Source organism: Lagopus muta, unplaced genomic scaffold (assembly GCF_023343835.1).
Source record: "Lagopus muta isolate bLagMut1 unplaced genomic scaffold, bLagMut1 primary scaffold_142, whole genome shotgun sequence".
Classification (NCBI taxonomy): domain Eukaryota; kingdom Metazoa; phylum Chordata; class Aves; order Galliformes; family Phasianidae; genus Lagopus; species Lagopus muta.
The window spans coordinates 50,440-65,037 of record NW_026040194.1 but is presented as its reverse complement, the minus strand read 5'-3'; the positions used below and the strand labels follow the sequence as shown (position 1 = coordinate 65,037).

The window sequence follows — 14,598 nt, the reverse complement described above, 5'->3', positions numbered from 1 at the left end:
CCCTCCCCTCCCCTCCCCTCCCCTCCCCTCCCCTCCCCTCCCCTCCCCTCCCCTCCCCTCCCCTCCCCTCCCCCCCCCGGTTTTTCTCTCCATTGTCTTCTCCAACTTTACCTGCCATCACTGCACCATGCTCTACTCAAATAGCACATGTCTGCCTCCAAGGGGCTTGGCATGCACTGGGGTGCCACCTGCTGGATCCCGTCACTGGTGTTCCCTGTAGGATTGCAGATGCACTGTAGGTCTCGCTTTTTACTCTCTTATCAGGGTCAGCGTTTGACCATGTTTGCCACGTTCCTTTGCAGAGCGTTCTGAGCTAGTGTGCAGGTGTCGTGTAAGGTCCAAGTAGTGTCCTGTGAATACGCTGCGCATGTGCGTCAGTCAGGAATGCATTGAGGTCTGCCATGCTGGATATGGGTCAGTGCTCACTGCGGCATGGTGCACGTATGTGAGGAGCTGTTTGATGTCCGCTTCTGTTCACTGTCTCATTTCACTGCTTGATGGCTGAAGGCAGAGTGGTGCTGGTTGGTGTCCGTGGTGTGATGATGAGAAGAGGGCTGGAGCAGGAATATGAGGCACCTACGGCCATCCCACCCTGGTAACGCCCGATCTCGTCCGATCTCGGAAGCTAAGCAGGGTCGGGCCTGGTTAGTACTTGGATGGGAGACCTCCTGGGAATACCGGGTGCTGTAGGCTTTTGCTGCCGGCCTTTTCTATCCCTCTGGTCTCAAAGGGTCCAGCTGGCTGGAGCAGGCGCCAGCTTCTGTGGTTGCAGGCATTGTTCCGCTAATCTCATATGAGACCCTCTGGACTTAGTATCTCTTTGGTCTTTTCTCTGGTGTTGCACTTCTTTCTTATCCCATCCCCTCCCCTCCCCCATCTGCCCTCCACTCCCCTCCCCAATCTGCCCTCCACACCCCGCCCCCACCTCCACCCCTTCCCTTCCCTTCCCTTCCCTTCCCTTCCCTTCCCTTCCCTTCCCTTCCCTTCCCTTCCCTTCCCTTCCCTTCCCTTCCCTTCCCTTCCCTTCCCTTCCCTTCCCTTCCCTTCCCTTCCCTTCCCTTCCCTTCCCTTCCCTTCCCTTCCCTTCCCTCCCCTCCCCTCCCCTCCCCTCCCCTCCCCTCCCCTCCCCTCTTCCCCCCTCCCCTCCCCTCCCTTCCCCTCCCTCCCCCCCCCGGTTTTTCTCTCCATTGTCTTCTCCAACTTTACCTGCCATCACTGCACCATGCTCTACTCAAATAGCACATGTCTGCCTCCAAGGGGCTTGGCATGCACTGGAGTGCCACCTGCTGGATCCCGTCGCTGGTGTTCCCTGTAGGATTGCAGATGCACTGTAGGTCTCGCTTTTTACTCTCTTATCAGGGTCAGCGTTTGACCATGTTTGCCACGTTCCTTTTGCAGAGCGTTCTGAGCTAGTGTGCAGGTGTTGTGTAAGGTCCAAGTAGTGTCCTGTGAATACGCTGCGCATGTGCGTCAGTCAGGAATGCATTGAGGTCTGCCATGCTGGATATGGGTCAGTGCTCACTGCGGCATGGTGCACGTATGTGAGGAGCTGTTTGATGTCCGCTTCTGTTCACGGTCTCATTTCACTGCTTGATGGCTGAAGCAGAGTGGTGCTGGTTGGTGTCCGTGGTGTGAAGATGAGAAGAGGGCAGGAGCAGGAATATGAGGCACCTACGGCCATCCCACCCTGGTAACGCCCGATCTCGTCCGATCTCGGAAGCTAAGCAGGGTCGGGCCTGGTTAGTACTTGGATGGGAGACCTCCTGGGAATACCGGGTGCTGTAGGCTTTTGCTGCCGGCCTTTTCTATCCCTCTGGACCCAAGGGCTCCAGCTGGCTGGAGCAGGCGCCAGCTTCTGTGGTTGGGGGCATTGTTCCGCTAAGCTCATTTTGAGACCCTCTGGACTTAGTATCTCTTTGGTCTTTTCTCTGGTGTTGCACTTCTTTCTTATCCCATCCCCTCACCTCCCGAGTCTGCCCTCCACTCCCCTCCCCAATCTGCCCTCCACACCCCGCCCCCACCTCCACCCCTTCCCTTCCCTTCCCTTCCCTTCCCTTCCCTTCCCTTCCCTTCCCTTCCCTTCCCTTCCCTTCCTTCCCTTCCCTTCCCTTCCCTTCCCTTCCCTTCCCTTCCCTTCCCTTCCCTTCCCTTTCCCCTCCCCTCCCCTCCCCTCACCTTCCCTCCCCTCTCCTCCCCCCCCAGTTTCTTCTCTCCATTGTCTTCTCCAACTTTACCTTCCATCACTGCACCATGCTCTACTCAAATAGCTCATGTCTGCCTCCAAGGGGCTTGGCATGCACTGGAGTGCCACCTGCTGGATCCCCTCACTGGTGTTCCCTGTAGGATTGCAGATGCACTGTAGGTCTCTCTTTTTAGTCTGTTATCAGGGTCAGCGTTTGGCCATGATTGCCACGTTCCTTTCCAGAGCGCAGTGACCTAGTGTGCAGCTGCTGTGTAAGGTCCAAGTAGTGTCCTGTGAATACGCTGCGCATGTGCGTCAGTCAGGAATGCATTGAGGTCTGCCATGCTGGATATGGGTCAGTGCTCACTGCGGCATGATGCACGTATGTGAGGAGCTGTTTGATGTCCGCTTCTGTTCACTGTCTCATTTCACTGCTTGATGGCTGAAGGCAGAGTGGTGCTGGTTGGTGTCCGTGGTGTGAAGATGAGAAGAGGGCTGGAGCAGGAATATGAGGCACCTACGGCCATCCCACCCTGGTAACGCCCGATCTCGTCCGATCTCGGAAGCTAAGCAGGGTCGGGCCTGGTTAGTACTTGGATGGGAGACCTCCTGGGAATACCGGGTGCTGTAGGCTTTTGCTGCCGGCCTTTTCTATCCCTCTGGACCCAAGGGCACCAGCTGGCTGGAGCAGTCGCCAGCTTCTGTGGTTGGGGGCATTGTTCCGCTAAGCTCATTTTGAGACCCTCTGGACTTAGTATCTCTTTGGTCTTTTCTCTGGTGTTGCACTTCTTTCTTATCCCATCCCCTCCCCTCCCCCATCTGCCCTCCACTCCCCTCCCCAATCTGCCCTCCACACCCCGCCCCCACCTCCACCCCTTCCCTTCCTTCCCTTCCCTTCCCTTCCCTTCCCTTCCCTTCCCTTCCCTTCCCTTCCCTTCCCTTCCCTTCCCTTCCCTTCCCTTCCCTTCCCTTCCCTTCCCTTCCCTTCCTTCCCTTCCCTTCCCTTCCCTTCCCTTCCCTTCCCTCCCTCCCCTCCCCTCCCCTCCCCTCCCCTCCCCTCCCCTCCCCTCCCCTCCCCTCCCCTCCCCTCCCCTCCCCTCCCCCCCCGGTTTTTCTCTCCATTGTCTTCTCCAACTTTACCTGCCATCACTGCACCATGCTCTACTCAAATAGCACATGTCTGCCTCCAAGGGGCTTGGCATGCACTGGGGTGCCACCTGCTGGATCCCGTCGCTGGTGTTCCCTGTAGGATTGCAGATGCACTGTAGGTCTCTCTTTTTAGTCTGTTATCAGGGTCAGCGTTTGGCCATGATTGCCACGTTCCTTTCCAGAGCGCAGTGACCTAGTGTGCAGCTGCTGTGTAAGGTCCAAGTAGTGTCCTGTGAATACGCTGCGCATGTGCGTCAGTCAGGAATGCATTGAGGTCTGCCATGCTGGATATGGGTCAGTGCTCACTGCGGCATGATGCACGTATGTGAGGAGCTGTTTGATGTCCGCTTCTGTTCACTGTCTCATTTCACTGCTTGATGGCTGAAGGCAGAGTGGTGCTGGTTGGTGTCCGTGGTGTGAAGATGAGAAGAGGGCTGGAGCAGGAATATGAGGCACCTACGGCCATCCCACCCTGGTAACGCCCGATCTCGTCCGATCTCGGAAGCTAAGCAGGGTCGGGCCTGGTTAGTACTTGGATGGGAGACCTCCTGGGAATACCGGGTGCTGTAGGCTTTTGCTGCCGGCCTTTTCTATCCCTCTGGACCCAAGGGCACCAGCTGGCTGGAGCAGTCGCCAGCTTCTGTGGTTGGGGGCATTGTTCCGCTAAGCTCATTTTGAGACCCTCTGGACTTAGTATCTCTTTGGTCTTTTCTCTGGTGTTGCACTTCTTTCTTATCCCATCCCCTCCCCTCCCCCATCTGCCCTCCACTCCCCTCCCCAATCTGCCCTCCACACCCCGCCCCCACCTCCACCCCTTCCCTTCCCTTCCCTTCCCTTCCCTTCCCTTCCTTCCCTTCCCTTCCCTTCCCTTCCCTTCCCTTCCCTTCCCTTCCTTCCCTTCCCTTCCCTTCCCTTCCCTTCCCTTCCCTTCCCTTCCTTCCCTTCCCTTCCCTTCCCTTCCTTCCCTTCCCTTCCCTTCCCTCCCTCCCTCCCCTCCCTCCCCTCCCCTCCCCTCCCCTCCCCTCCCTCCCCTCCCCTCCCCTCCCCTCCCCTCCCCTCCCCTCCCCCCCCCGGTTTTTCTCTCCATTGTCTTCTCCAACTTTACCTGCCATCACTGCACCATGCTCTACTCAAATAGCACATGTCTGCCTCCAAGGGGCTTGGCATGCACTGGGGTGCCACCTGCTGGATCCCGTCGCTGGTGTTCCCTGTAGGATTGCAGATGCACTGTAGGTCTCGCTTTTTACTCTCTTATCAGGGTCAGCGTTTGACCATGTTTGCCACGTTCCTTTGCAGAGCGTTCTGAGCTAGTGTGCAGGTGTCGTGTAAGGTCCAAGTAGTGTCCTGTGAATACGCTGCGCATGTGCGTCAGTCAGGAATGCATTGAGGTCTGCCATGCTGGATATGGGTCAGTGCTCACTGCGGCATGGTGCACGTATGTGAGGAGCTGTTTGATGTCCGCTTCTGTTCACTGTCTCATTTCACTGCTTGATGGCTGAAGGCAGAGTGGTGCTGGTTGGTGTCCGTGGTGTGATGATGAGAAGAGGGCTGGAGCAGGAATATGAGGCACCTACGGCCATCCCACCCTGGTAACGCCCGATCTCGTCCGATCTCGGAAGCTAAGCAGGGTCGGGCCTGGTTAGTACTTGGATGGGAGACCTCCTGGGAATACCGGGTGCTGTAGGCTTTTGCTGCCGGCCTTTTCTATCCCTCTGGTCTCAAAGGGTCCAGCTGGCTGGAGCAGGCGCCAGCTTCTGTGGTTGCAGGCATTGTTCCGCTAATCTCATATGAGACCCTCTGGACTTAGTATCTCTTTGGTCTTTTCTCTGGTGTTGCACTTCTTTCTTATCCCATCCCCTCCCCTCCCCCATCTGCCCTCCACTCCCCTCCCCAATCTGCCCTCCACACCCCGCCCCCACCTCCACCCCTTCCCTTCCCTTCCCTTCCCTTCCCTTCCCTTCCCTTCCCTTCCCTTCCCTTCCCTTCCCTTCCCTTCCCTTCCCTTCCCTTCCCTTCCCTTCCTTCCCTTCCTTCCCTTCCCTTCCCTTCCCTTCCCTTCCCTTCCCTTCCTTCCCTTCCCTTCCCTTCCCTTCCCTTCCCTTCCTCCCCTCCCCTCCCCTCCCCTCCCCTCCCCTCCCCTCTTCCCCCTCCCCTCCCTCCCTTCCCCTCCCCTCCCCCCCCGGTTTTTCTCTCCATTGTCTTCTCCAACTTTACCTGCCATCACTGCACCATGCTCTACTCAAATAGCACATGTCTGCCTCCAAGGGGCTTGGCATGCACTGGAGTGCCACCTGCTGGATCCCGTCGCTGGTGTTCCCTGTAGGATTGCAGATGCACTGTAGGTCTCGCTTTTTACTCTCTTATCAGGGTCAGCGTTTGACCATGTTTGCCACGTTCCTTTTGCAGAGCGTTCTGAGCTAGTGTGCAGGTGTTGTGTAAGGTCCAAGTAGTGTCCTGTGAATACGCTGCGCATGTGCGTCAGTCAGGAATGCATTGAGGTCTGCCATGCTGGATATGGGTCAGTGCTCACTGCGGCATGGTGCACGTATGTGAGGAGCTGTTTGATGTCCGCTTCTGTTCACTGTCTCATTTCACTGCTTGATGGCTGAAGGCAGAGTGGTGCTGGTTGGTGTCCGTGGTGTGAAGATGAGAAGAGGGCAGGAGCAGGAATATGAGGCACCTACGGCCATCCCACCCTGGTAACGCCCGATCTCGTCCGATCTCGGAAGCTAAGCAGGGTCGGGCCTGGTTAGTACTTGGATGGGAGACCTCCTGGGAATACCGGGTGCTGTAGGCTTTTGCTGCCGGCCTTTTCTATCCCTCTGGACCCAAGGGCTCCAGCTGGCTGGAGCAGGCGCCCGCTTCTGTGGTTGGGGGCATTGTTCCGCTAAGCTCATTTTGAGACCCTCTGGACTTAGTATCTCTTTGGTCTTTTCTCTGGTGTTGCACTTCTTTCTTATCCCATCCCCTCCCCTCCCCCATCTGCCCTCCACTCCCCTCCCCAATCTGCCCTCCACACCCCGCCCCCACCTCCACCCCTTCCCTTCCCTTCCCTTCCCTTCCCTTCCCTTCCCTTCCCTTCCCTTCCCTTCCCTTCCCTTCCCTTCCCTTCCCTTCCCTTCCCTTCCCTTCCCTTCCCTTCCCTTCCCTTTCCCCTCCCCTCCCCTCCCCTCCCCTTCCCTCCCCTCTCCTCCCCCCCCAGTTTCTTCTCTCCATTGTCTTGTCCAACTTTACCTTCCATCACTGCACCATGCTCTACTCAAATAGCTCATGTCTGCCTCCAAGAGGCTTGGCATGCACTGGAGTGCCACCTGCTGGATCCCCTCACTGGTGTTCCCTGTAGGATTGCAGATGCACTGTAGGTCTCTCTTTTTAGTCTGTTATCAGGGTCAGCGTTTGGCCATGATTGCCACGTTCCTTTCCAGAGCGCAGTGACCTAGTGTGCAGCTGCTGTGTAAGGGACAAGTAGTGTCCTGTGAATACGCTGCGCATGTGCGTCAGTCAGGAATGCATTGAGGTCTGCCATGCTGGATATGGGTCAGTGCTCACTGCGGCATGATGCACGTATGTGAGGAGCTGTTTGATGTCCGCTTCTGTTCACTGTCTCATTTCACTGCTTGATGGCTGAAGGCAGAGTGGTGCTGGTTGGTGTCCGTGGTGTGAAGATGAGAAGAGGGCTGGAGCAGGAATATGAGGCACCTACGGCCATCCCACCCTGGTAACGCCCGATCTCGTCCGATCTCGGAAGCTAAGCAGGGTCGGGCCTGGTTAGTACTTGGATGGGAGACCTCCTGGGAATACCGGGTGCTGTAGGCTTTTGCTGCCGGCCTTTTCTATCCCTCTGGACCCAAGGGCACCAGCTGGCTGGAGCAGTCGCCAGCTTCTGTGGTTGGGGGCATTGTTCCGCTAAGCTCATTTTGAGACCCTCTGGACTTAGTATCTCTTTGGTCTTTTCTCTGGTGTTGCACTTCTTTCTTATCCCATCCCCTCACCTCCCGAGTCTGCCCTCCACTCCCCTCCCCAATCTGCCCTCCACACCCCGCCCCCACCTCCACCCCTTCCCTTCCCTTCCCTTCCCTTCCCTTCCCTTCCTTCCTTCCCTTCCCTTCCCTTCCCTTCCCTTCCCTTCCCTTCCCTTCCCTTCCCTTCCCTTCCCTTCCCTTCCCTTCCCTTCCCTTCCCTTCCCTTCCCTTCCCTCCCTTCCCTTCCCTTCCCTCCCCTCCCCTCCCCTCCCCTCCCCTCCCCTCCTCTCCCCTCCCCTCCCCTCCCCTCCCCTCTCCTCCCCTCCCCGTTTCTTCTCTCCATTGTCTTCTCCAACTTTACCTTCCATCACTGCACCATGCTCTACTCAATAGCACATGTCTGCCTCCAAGGGGTTTGGCATGCACTGGAGTGCCACCTGCTGGATCCCGTCACTGGTGTTCCCTGTAGGATTGCAGACGCACTGTAGGTCTCGATTTTACTCTCTTATCAGGGTCAGCGTTTGGCCATGATTGCCACGTTACTTTCCAGAGCGCAGTGGCCTAGTGTGCAGGTGCCGTAAGGTCCAAGTAGTGTCCTGTGAATACGCTGCGCATGTGCGTCAGTCAGGAGAGCATTGAGGTCTGCCATGCTGGACATGGGTCAGTGCTCACTGCGGCATGGTGCACGTGTGTGAGGAGCTGTTTGATGTCCACCTCTGTTCACAGTCTCATTTCACTGCTTGGTGGCTGAAGGCCAAGTGGTGCTGGTTGGTGTCCGTGGTGTGATGATGAGAAGAGGGCTGGAGCAGGAATATGAGGCACCTACGGCCATCCCACCCTGGTAACGCCCGATCTCGTCCGATCTCGGAAGCTAAGCAGGGTCGGGCCTGGTTAGTACTTGGATGGGAGACCTCCTGGGAATACCGGGTGCTGTAGGCTTTTGCTGCCGGCCTTTTCTATCCCTCTGGACCCAAGGGCTCCAGCTGGCTGGAGCAGGCGCCAGCTTGTGTGGTTGCAGGCATTGTTCCGCTAAGCTCATTTTGAGACCCTCTGGACTTTCTATCTCTTTGGTCTTTTCTCTGGTGTTGCACTTCTTTCTTATCCCATCCCCTCCCCTCCCCCATCTGCCCTCCACTCCCCTCCCCAATCTGCCCTCCACACCCCACCTACACCTCCACCCCTTCCCTTCCCTTCCCTTCCCTTCCCTTCCCTTCCCTTCCCTTCCCTTCCCTTCCCTTCCCTTCCCTTCCCTTCCCTTCCCTTCCCTTCCCTTCCCTTCCCTTCCCTTCCCTTCCCTTCCCTCCCCTTCCCTCCCCTCCCCTTCCCTCCCCTCCCCTCCCCTCCCCTCCCCTCCCCTCCCCTCCCCTCCCCTCCCCTCCCCTCCCCTCCCCTCCCCTCCCCTCCCCTCCCCCCCCCGGTTTTTCTCTCCATTGTCTTCTCCAACTTTACCTGCCATCACTGCACCATGCTCTACTCAAATAGCACATGTCTGCCTCCAAGGGGCTTGGCATGCACTGGGGTGCCACCTGCTGGATCCCGTCGCTGGTGTTCCCTGTAGGATTGCAGATGCACTGTAGGTCTCGCTTTTTACTCTCTTATCAGGGTCAGCGTTTGACCATGTTTGCCACGTTCCTTTGCAGAGCGTTCTGAGCTAGTGTGCAGGTGTCGTGTAAGGTCCAAGTAGTGTCCTGTGAATACGCTGCGCATGTGCGTCAGTCAGGAATGCATTGAGGTCTGCCATGCTGGATATGGGTCAGTGCTCACTGCGGCATGGTGCACGTATGTGAGGAGCTGTTTGATGTCCGCTTCTGTTCACTGTCTCATTTCACTGCTTGATGGCTGAAGGCAGAGTGGTGCTGGTTGGTGTCCGTGGTGTGATGATGAGAAGAGGGCTGGAGCAGGAATATGAGGCACCTACGGCCATCCCACCCTGGTAACGCCCGATCTCGTCCGATCTCGGAAGCTAAGCAGGGTCGGGCCTGGTTAGTACTTGGATGGGAGACCTCCTGGGAATACCGGGTGCTGTAGGCTTTTGCTGCCGGCCTTTTCTATCCCTCTGGTCTCAAAGGGTCCAGCTGGCTGGAGCAGGCGCCAGCTTCTGTGGTTGCAGGCATTGTTCCGCTAATCTCATATGAGACCCTCTGGACTTAGTATCTCTTTGGTCTTTTCTCTGGTGTTGCACTTCTTTCTTATCCCATGCCCTCCCCTCCCCCATCTGCCCTCCACTCCCCTCCCCAATCTGCCCTCCACACCCCGCCCCCACCTCCACCCCTCCCTTCCCTTCCCTTCCCTTCCCTTCCCTTCCCTTCCCTTCCCTTCCCTTCCCTTCCCTTCCCTTCCCTTCCCTTCCCTTCCCTTCCCTTCCCTTCCCTTCCCTTCCCTTCCCTTCCCTTCCCTTCCCTTCCCTTCCCTTCCCTTCCCTTCCCTTCCCTCCCCTCCCCTCCCCTCCCCTCCCCTCCCCTCCCCTCCCCTCTTCCCCCCTCCCCTCCCCTCCCTTCCCCTCCCCTCCCCCCCCCGGTTTTTCTCTCCATTGTCTTCTCCAACTTTACCTGCCATCACTGCACCATGCTCTACTCAAATAGCACATGTCTGCCTCCAAGGGGCTTGGCATGCACTGGAGTGCCACCTGCTGGATCCCGTCGCTGGTGTTCCCTGTAGGATTGCAGATGCACTGTAGGTCTCGCTTTTTACTCTCTTATCAGGGTCAGCGTTTGACCATGTTTGCCACGTTCCTTTTGCAGAGCGTTCTGAGCTAGTGTGCAGGTGTTGTGTAAGGTCCAAGTAGTGTCCTGTGAATACGCTGCGGATGTGCGTCAGTCAGGAATGCATTGAGGTCTGCCATGCTGGATATGGGTCAGTGCTCACTGCGGCATGGTGCACGTATGTGAGGAGCTGTTTGATGTCCGCTTCTGTTCACTGTCTCATTTCACTGCTTGATGGCTGAAGGCAGAGTGGTGCTGGTTGGTGTCCGTGGTGTGAAGATGAGAAGAGGGCAGGAGCAGGAATATGAGGCACCTACGGCCATCCCACCCTGGTAACGCCCGATCTCGTCCGATCTCGGAAGCTAAGCAGGGTCGGGCCTGGTTAGTACTTGGATGGGAGACCTCCTGGGAATACCGGGTGCTGTAGGCTTTTGCTGCCGGCCTTTTCTATCCCTCTGGACCCAAGGGCTCCAGCTGGCTGGAGCAGGCGCCCGCTTCTGTGGTTGGGGGCATTGTTCCGCTAAGCTCATTTTGAGACCCTCTGGACTTAGTATCTCTTTGGTCTTTTCTCTGGTGTTGCACTTCTTTCTTATCCCATCCCCTCACCTCCCGAGTCTGCCCTCCACTCCCCTCCCCAATCTGCCCTCCACACCCCGCCCCCACCTCCACCCCTTCCCTTCCCTTCCCTTCCCTTCCCTTCCCTTCCCTTCCCTTCCCTTCCCTTCCCTTCCCTTCCCTTCCCTTCCCTTCCCTTCCCTTCCCTTCCCTTCCCTTCCCTTCCCTTCCCTTCCCTTCCCTTCCCTTCCCTTCCCTTCCCTTCCCTTCCCTTCCCTTCCCTCCCCTCCCCTCCCCTCCCCTCCCCTCCCCTCCCCTCCCCTCCTCTCCCCTCCCCTCCCCTCCCCTCCCCTCTCCTCCCCTCCCCGTTTCTTCTCTCCATTGTCTTCTCCAACTTTACCTTCCATCACTGCACCATGCTCTACTCAAATAGCGCCTGTCTGCCTCCAAGGGGTTTGGCATGCAGTGGAGTGCCACCTGCTGGATCCCGTCACTGGTGTTCCCTGTAGGATTGCAGACGCACTGTAGGTCTCGCTTTTTACTCTCTTATCAGGGTCAGCGTTTGGCCATGATTGCCACGTTCCTTTCCAGAGCGCAGTGGCCTAGTGTGCAGGTGCCGTAAGGTCCAAGTAGTGTCCTGTGAATACGCTGCGCATGTGCGTCAGTCAGGAGAGCATTGAGGTCTGCCATGCTGGACATGGGTCAGTGCTCACTGCGGCATGGTGCACGTGTGTGAGGAGCTGTTTGATGTCCACCTCTGTTCACAGTCTCATTTCACTGCTTGGTGGCTGAAGGCCAAGTGGTGCTGGTTGGTGTCCGTGGTGTGATGATGAGAAGAGGGCTGGAGCAGGAATATGAGGCACCTACGGCCATCCCACCCTGGTAACGCCCGATCTCGTCCGATCTCGGAAGCTAAGCAGGGTCGGGCCTGGTTAGTACTTGGATGGGAGACCTCCTGGGAATACCGGGTGCTGTAGGCTTTTGCTGCCGGCCTTTTCTATCCCTCTGGACCCAAGGGCTCCAGCTGGCTGGAGCAGGCGCCATCTTGTGTGGTTGCAGGCATTGTTCCGCTAAGCTCATTTTGAGACCCTCTGGACTTTCTATCTCTTTGGTCTTTTCTCTGGTGTTGCACTTCTTTCTTATCCCATCCCCTCCCCTCCCCCATCTGCCCTCCACTCCCCTCCCCAATCTGCCCTCCACACCCCACCTACACCTCCACCCCTTCCCTTCCCTTCCCTTCCCTTCCCTTCCCTTCCCTTCCCTTCCCTTCCCTTCCCTTCCCTTCCCTTCCCTTCCCTTCCCTTCCCTTCCCTTCCCTTCCCTTCCCTTCCCTTCCCTTCCCTTCCCTTCCCTTCCCTCCCCTCCCCCCCCCTTCCCCTCCCCTCCCCGCCCCTCCCCTCCCCTCCCCTCCCCCCCCCGGTTTTTCTCTCCATTGTCTTCTCCAACTTTACCTGCCATCACTGCACCATGCTCTACTCAAATAGCACATGTCTGCCTCCAAGGGGCTTGGCATGCACTGGAGTGCCACCTGCTGGATCCCGTCGCTGGTGTTCCCTGTAGGATTGCAGATGCACTGTAGGTCTCGCTTTTTACTCTCTTATCAGGGTCAGCGTTTGACCATGTTTGCCACGTTCCTTTTGCAGAGCGTTCTGAGCTAGTGTGCAGGTGTTGTGTAAGGTCCAAGTAGTGTCCTGTGAATACGCTGCGCATGTGCGTCAGTCAGGAATGCATTGAGGTCTGCCATGCTGGATATGGGTCAGTGCTCACTGCGGCATGGTGCACGTATGTGAGGAGCTGTTTGATGTCCGCTTCTGTTCACTGTCTCATTTCACTGCTTGATGGCTGAAGGCAGAGTGGTGCTGGTTGGTGTCCGTGGTGTGAAGATGAGAAGAGGGCAGGAGCAGGAATATGAGGCACCTACGGCCATCCCACCCTGGTAACGCCCGATCTCGTCCGATCTCGGAAGCTAAGCAGGGTCGGGCCTGGTTAGTACTTGGATGGGAGACCTCCTGGGAATACCGGGTGCTGTAGGCTTTTGCTGCCGGCCTTTTCTATCCCTCTGGACCCAAGGGCTCCAGCTGGCTGGAGCAGGCGCCCGCTTCTGTGGTTGGGGGCATTGTTCCGCTAAGCTCATTTTGAGACCCTCTGGACTTAGTATCTCTTTGGTCTTTTCTCTGGTGTTGCACTTCTTTCTTATCCCATCCCCTCCCCTCCCCCATCTGCCCTCCACTCCCCTCCCCAATCTGCCCTCCACACCCCGCCCCCACCTCCACCCCTTCCCTTCCCTTCCCTTCCCTTCCCTTCCCTTCCCTTCCCTTCCCTTCCCTTCCCTTCCCTTCCCTTCCCTTCCCTTCCCTTCCCTTCCCTTCCCTTCCCTTCCCTTCCCTTCCCTTCCCTTCCCTTCCCTTCCCTTCCCTTCCCTTCCCTTCCCTTCCCTTTCCCCTCCCCTCCCCTCCCCTCCCCTTCCCTCCCCTCTCCTCCCCCCCCAGTTTCTTCTCTCCATTGTCTTCTCCAACTTTACCTTCCATCACTGCACCATGCTCTACTCAAATAGCGCCTGTCTGCCTCCAAGGGGTTTGGCATGCAGTGGAGTGCCACCTGCTGGATCCCCTCACTGGTGTTCCCTGTAGGATTGCAGATGCACTGTAGGTCTCTCTTTTTAGTCTGTTATCAGGGTCAGCGTTTGGCCATGATTGCCACGTTCCTTTCCAGAGCGCAGTGACCTAGTGTGCAGCTGCTGTGTAAGGTCCAAGTAGTGTCCTGTGAATACGCTGCGCATGTGCGTCAGTCAGGAATGCATTGAGGTCTGCCATGCTGGATATGGGTCAGTGCTCACTGCGGCATGATGCACGTATGTGAGGAGCTGTTTGATGTCCGCTTCTGTTCACTGTCTCATTTCACTGCTTGATGGCTGAAGGCAGAGTGGTGCTGGTTGGTGTCCGTGGTGTGAAGATGAGAAGAGGGCTGGAGCAGGAATATGAGGCACCTACTGCCATCCCACCCTGGTAACGCCCGATCTCGTCCGATCTCGGAAGCTAAGCAGGGTCGGGCCTGGTTAGTACTTGGATGGGAGACCTCCTGGGAATACCGGGTGCTGTAGGCTTTTGCTGCCGGCCTTTTCTATCCCTCTGGACCCAAGGGCTCCAGCTGGCTGGAGCAGGCGCCAGCTTCTGTGGTTGGGGGCATTGTTCCGCTAAGCTCATTTTGAGACCCTCTGGACTTAGTATCTCTTTGGTCTTTTCTCTGGTGTTGCACTTCTTTCTTATCCCATCCCCTCCCCTCCCCCATCTGCCCTCCACTCCCCTCCCCAATAGGCCCTCCACACCCCGCCCCCACCTCCACCCCTTCCCTTCCCTTCCCTTCCCTTCCCTTCCCTTCCCTTCCCTTCCCTTCCCTTCCCTTCCCTTCCCTTCCCTTCCCTTCCCTTCCCTTCCCTTCCCTTCCCTTCCCTTCCCTTCCCTTCCCTTCCCTTCCCTTCCCTTCCCCTCCCCCCCCCCTCCCCTCCCATCACCTCCCCTCCCCTACCCCCACCTCCCCTCCCCTCCTTTCCTCTCCCCCCCCCCTCCCCTCCCCTACCCCCCCCTCCCCTCCCCTCCCCTCCCCTCACCTCCCCTCCTTTCCCCCCCCCCGTTTCTTCTCTCCATTGTCTTCTCCAACTTTACCTTCCATCACTGCACCATGCTCTACTCAAATAGCACATGTCTGCCTCCAAGGGGCTTGGCATGCACTGGAGTGCCACCTGTTGGATCCCGTCGCTGGTGTTCCCTGTAGGATTGCAGATGCACTGTAGGTCTCGCTTTTTACTCTCTTATCAGGGTCAGCGTTTGACCATGTTTGCCATGTTCCTTTTGCAGAGCGCACTGAGCTAGTGTGCAGGTGTTGTGTAAGGTCCAAGTAGTGTCCTGTGAATACGCTGCGCATGTGCGTCAGTCAGGAATGCATTGAGGTCTGCCATTCTGGATATGGGTCAGTGCTCACTGCGGCATGGTGCACGTATGTGAGGAGCTGTTTGATGTCCACTTCTGTTCACGGTCTCATTTCACTGCTT

The 14,598-nt window shown here is 57.5% G+C and overlaps 13 non-coding genes across 13 annotated transcripts; all 13 read left to right on the top strand.

Annotated features, from left to right (window-relative positions):
• Window positions 1–574: 574 nt before the first annotated feature.
• On the top strand, window positions 575–693 carry LOC125687657 (5S ribosomal RNA). Its single transcript, XR_007374302.1, has one exon. It is a non-coding gene; the product is annotated as a 5S ribosomal RNA (ribosomal RNA).
• A 976-nt stretch (window positions 694–1,669) lies between these two features.
• LOC125687656 (5S ribosomal RNA) lies at window positions 1,670–1,788 on the top strand. Its single transcript, XR_007374301.1, has one exon. It is a non-coding gene; the product is annotated as a 5S ribosomal RNA (ribosomal RNA).
• Window positions 1,789–2,697: 909 nt separating this feature from the next.
• On the top strand, window positions 2,698–2,816 carry LOC125687655 (5S ribosomal RNA). The gene has a single exon (XR_007374300.1). It is a non-coding gene; the product is annotated as a 5S ribosomal RNA (ribosomal RNA).
• Window positions 2,817–3,785: 969 nt separating this feature from the next.
• LOC125687654 (5S ribosomal RNA) lies at window positions 3,786–3,904 on the top strand. Its single transcript, XR_007374299.1, has one exon. It is a non-coding gene; the product is annotated as a 5S ribosomal RNA (ribosomal RNA).
• Window positions 3,905–4,899: 995 nt separating this feature from the next.
• LOC125687653 (5S ribosomal RNA) lies at window positions 4,900–5,018 on the top strand. The gene has a single exon (XR_007374298.1). It is a non-coding gene; the product is annotated as a 5S ribosomal RNA (ribosomal RNA).
• A 991-nt stretch (window positions 5,019–6,009) lies between these two features.
• Window positions 6,010–6,128, top strand: LOC125687652 (5S ribosomal RNA). Its single transcript, XR_007374297.1, has one exon. It is a non-coding gene; the product is annotated as a 5S ribosomal RNA (ribosomal RNA).
• Window positions 6,129–7,028: 900 nt separating this feature from the next.
• LOC125687651 (5S ribosomal RNA) lies at window positions 7,029–7,147 on the top strand. The gene has a single exon (XR_007374296.1). It is a non-coding gene; the product is annotated as a 5S ribosomal RNA (ribosomal RNA).
• Window positions 7,148–8,113: 966 nt separating this feature from the next.
• On the top strand, window positions 8,114–8,232 carry LOC125687650 (5S ribosomal RNA). Its single transcript, XR_007374295.1, has one exon. It is a non-coding gene; the product is annotated as a 5S ribosomal RNA (ribosomal RNA).
• Window positions 8,233–9,205: 973 nt separating this feature from the next.
• LOC125687665 (5S ribosomal RNA) lies at window positions 9,206–9,324 on the top strand. Its single transcript, XR_007374310.1, has one exon. It is a non-coding gene; the product is annotated as a 5S ribosomal RNA (ribosomal RNA).
• A 982-nt stretch (window positions 9,325–10,306) lies between these two features.
• Window positions 10,307–10,425, top strand: LOC125687664 (5S ribosomal RNA). Its single transcript, XR_007374309.1, has one exon. It is a non-coding gene; the product is annotated as a 5S ribosomal RNA (ribosomal RNA).
• A 986-nt stretch (window positions 10,426–11,411) lies between these two features.
• On the top strand, window positions 11,412–11,530 carry LOC125687663 (5S ribosomal RNA). The gene has a single exon (XR_007374308.1). It is a non-coding gene; the product is annotated as a 5S ribosomal RNA (ribosomal RNA).
• A 935-nt stretch (window positions 11,531–12,465) lies between these two features.
• LOC125687660 (5S ribosomal RNA) lies at window positions 12,466–12,584 on the top strand. The gene has a single exon (XR_007374305.1). It is a non-coding gene; the product is annotated as a 5S ribosomal RNA (ribosomal RNA).
• Window positions 12,585–13,534: 950 nt separating this feature from the next.
• Window positions 13,535–13,653, top strand: LOC125687659 (5S ribosomal RNA). The gene has a single exon (XR_007374304.1). It is a non-coding gene; the product is annotated as a 5S ribosomal RNA (ribosomal RNA).
• The last annotated feature ends 945 nt before the right edge of the window (window positions 13,654–14,598 follow it).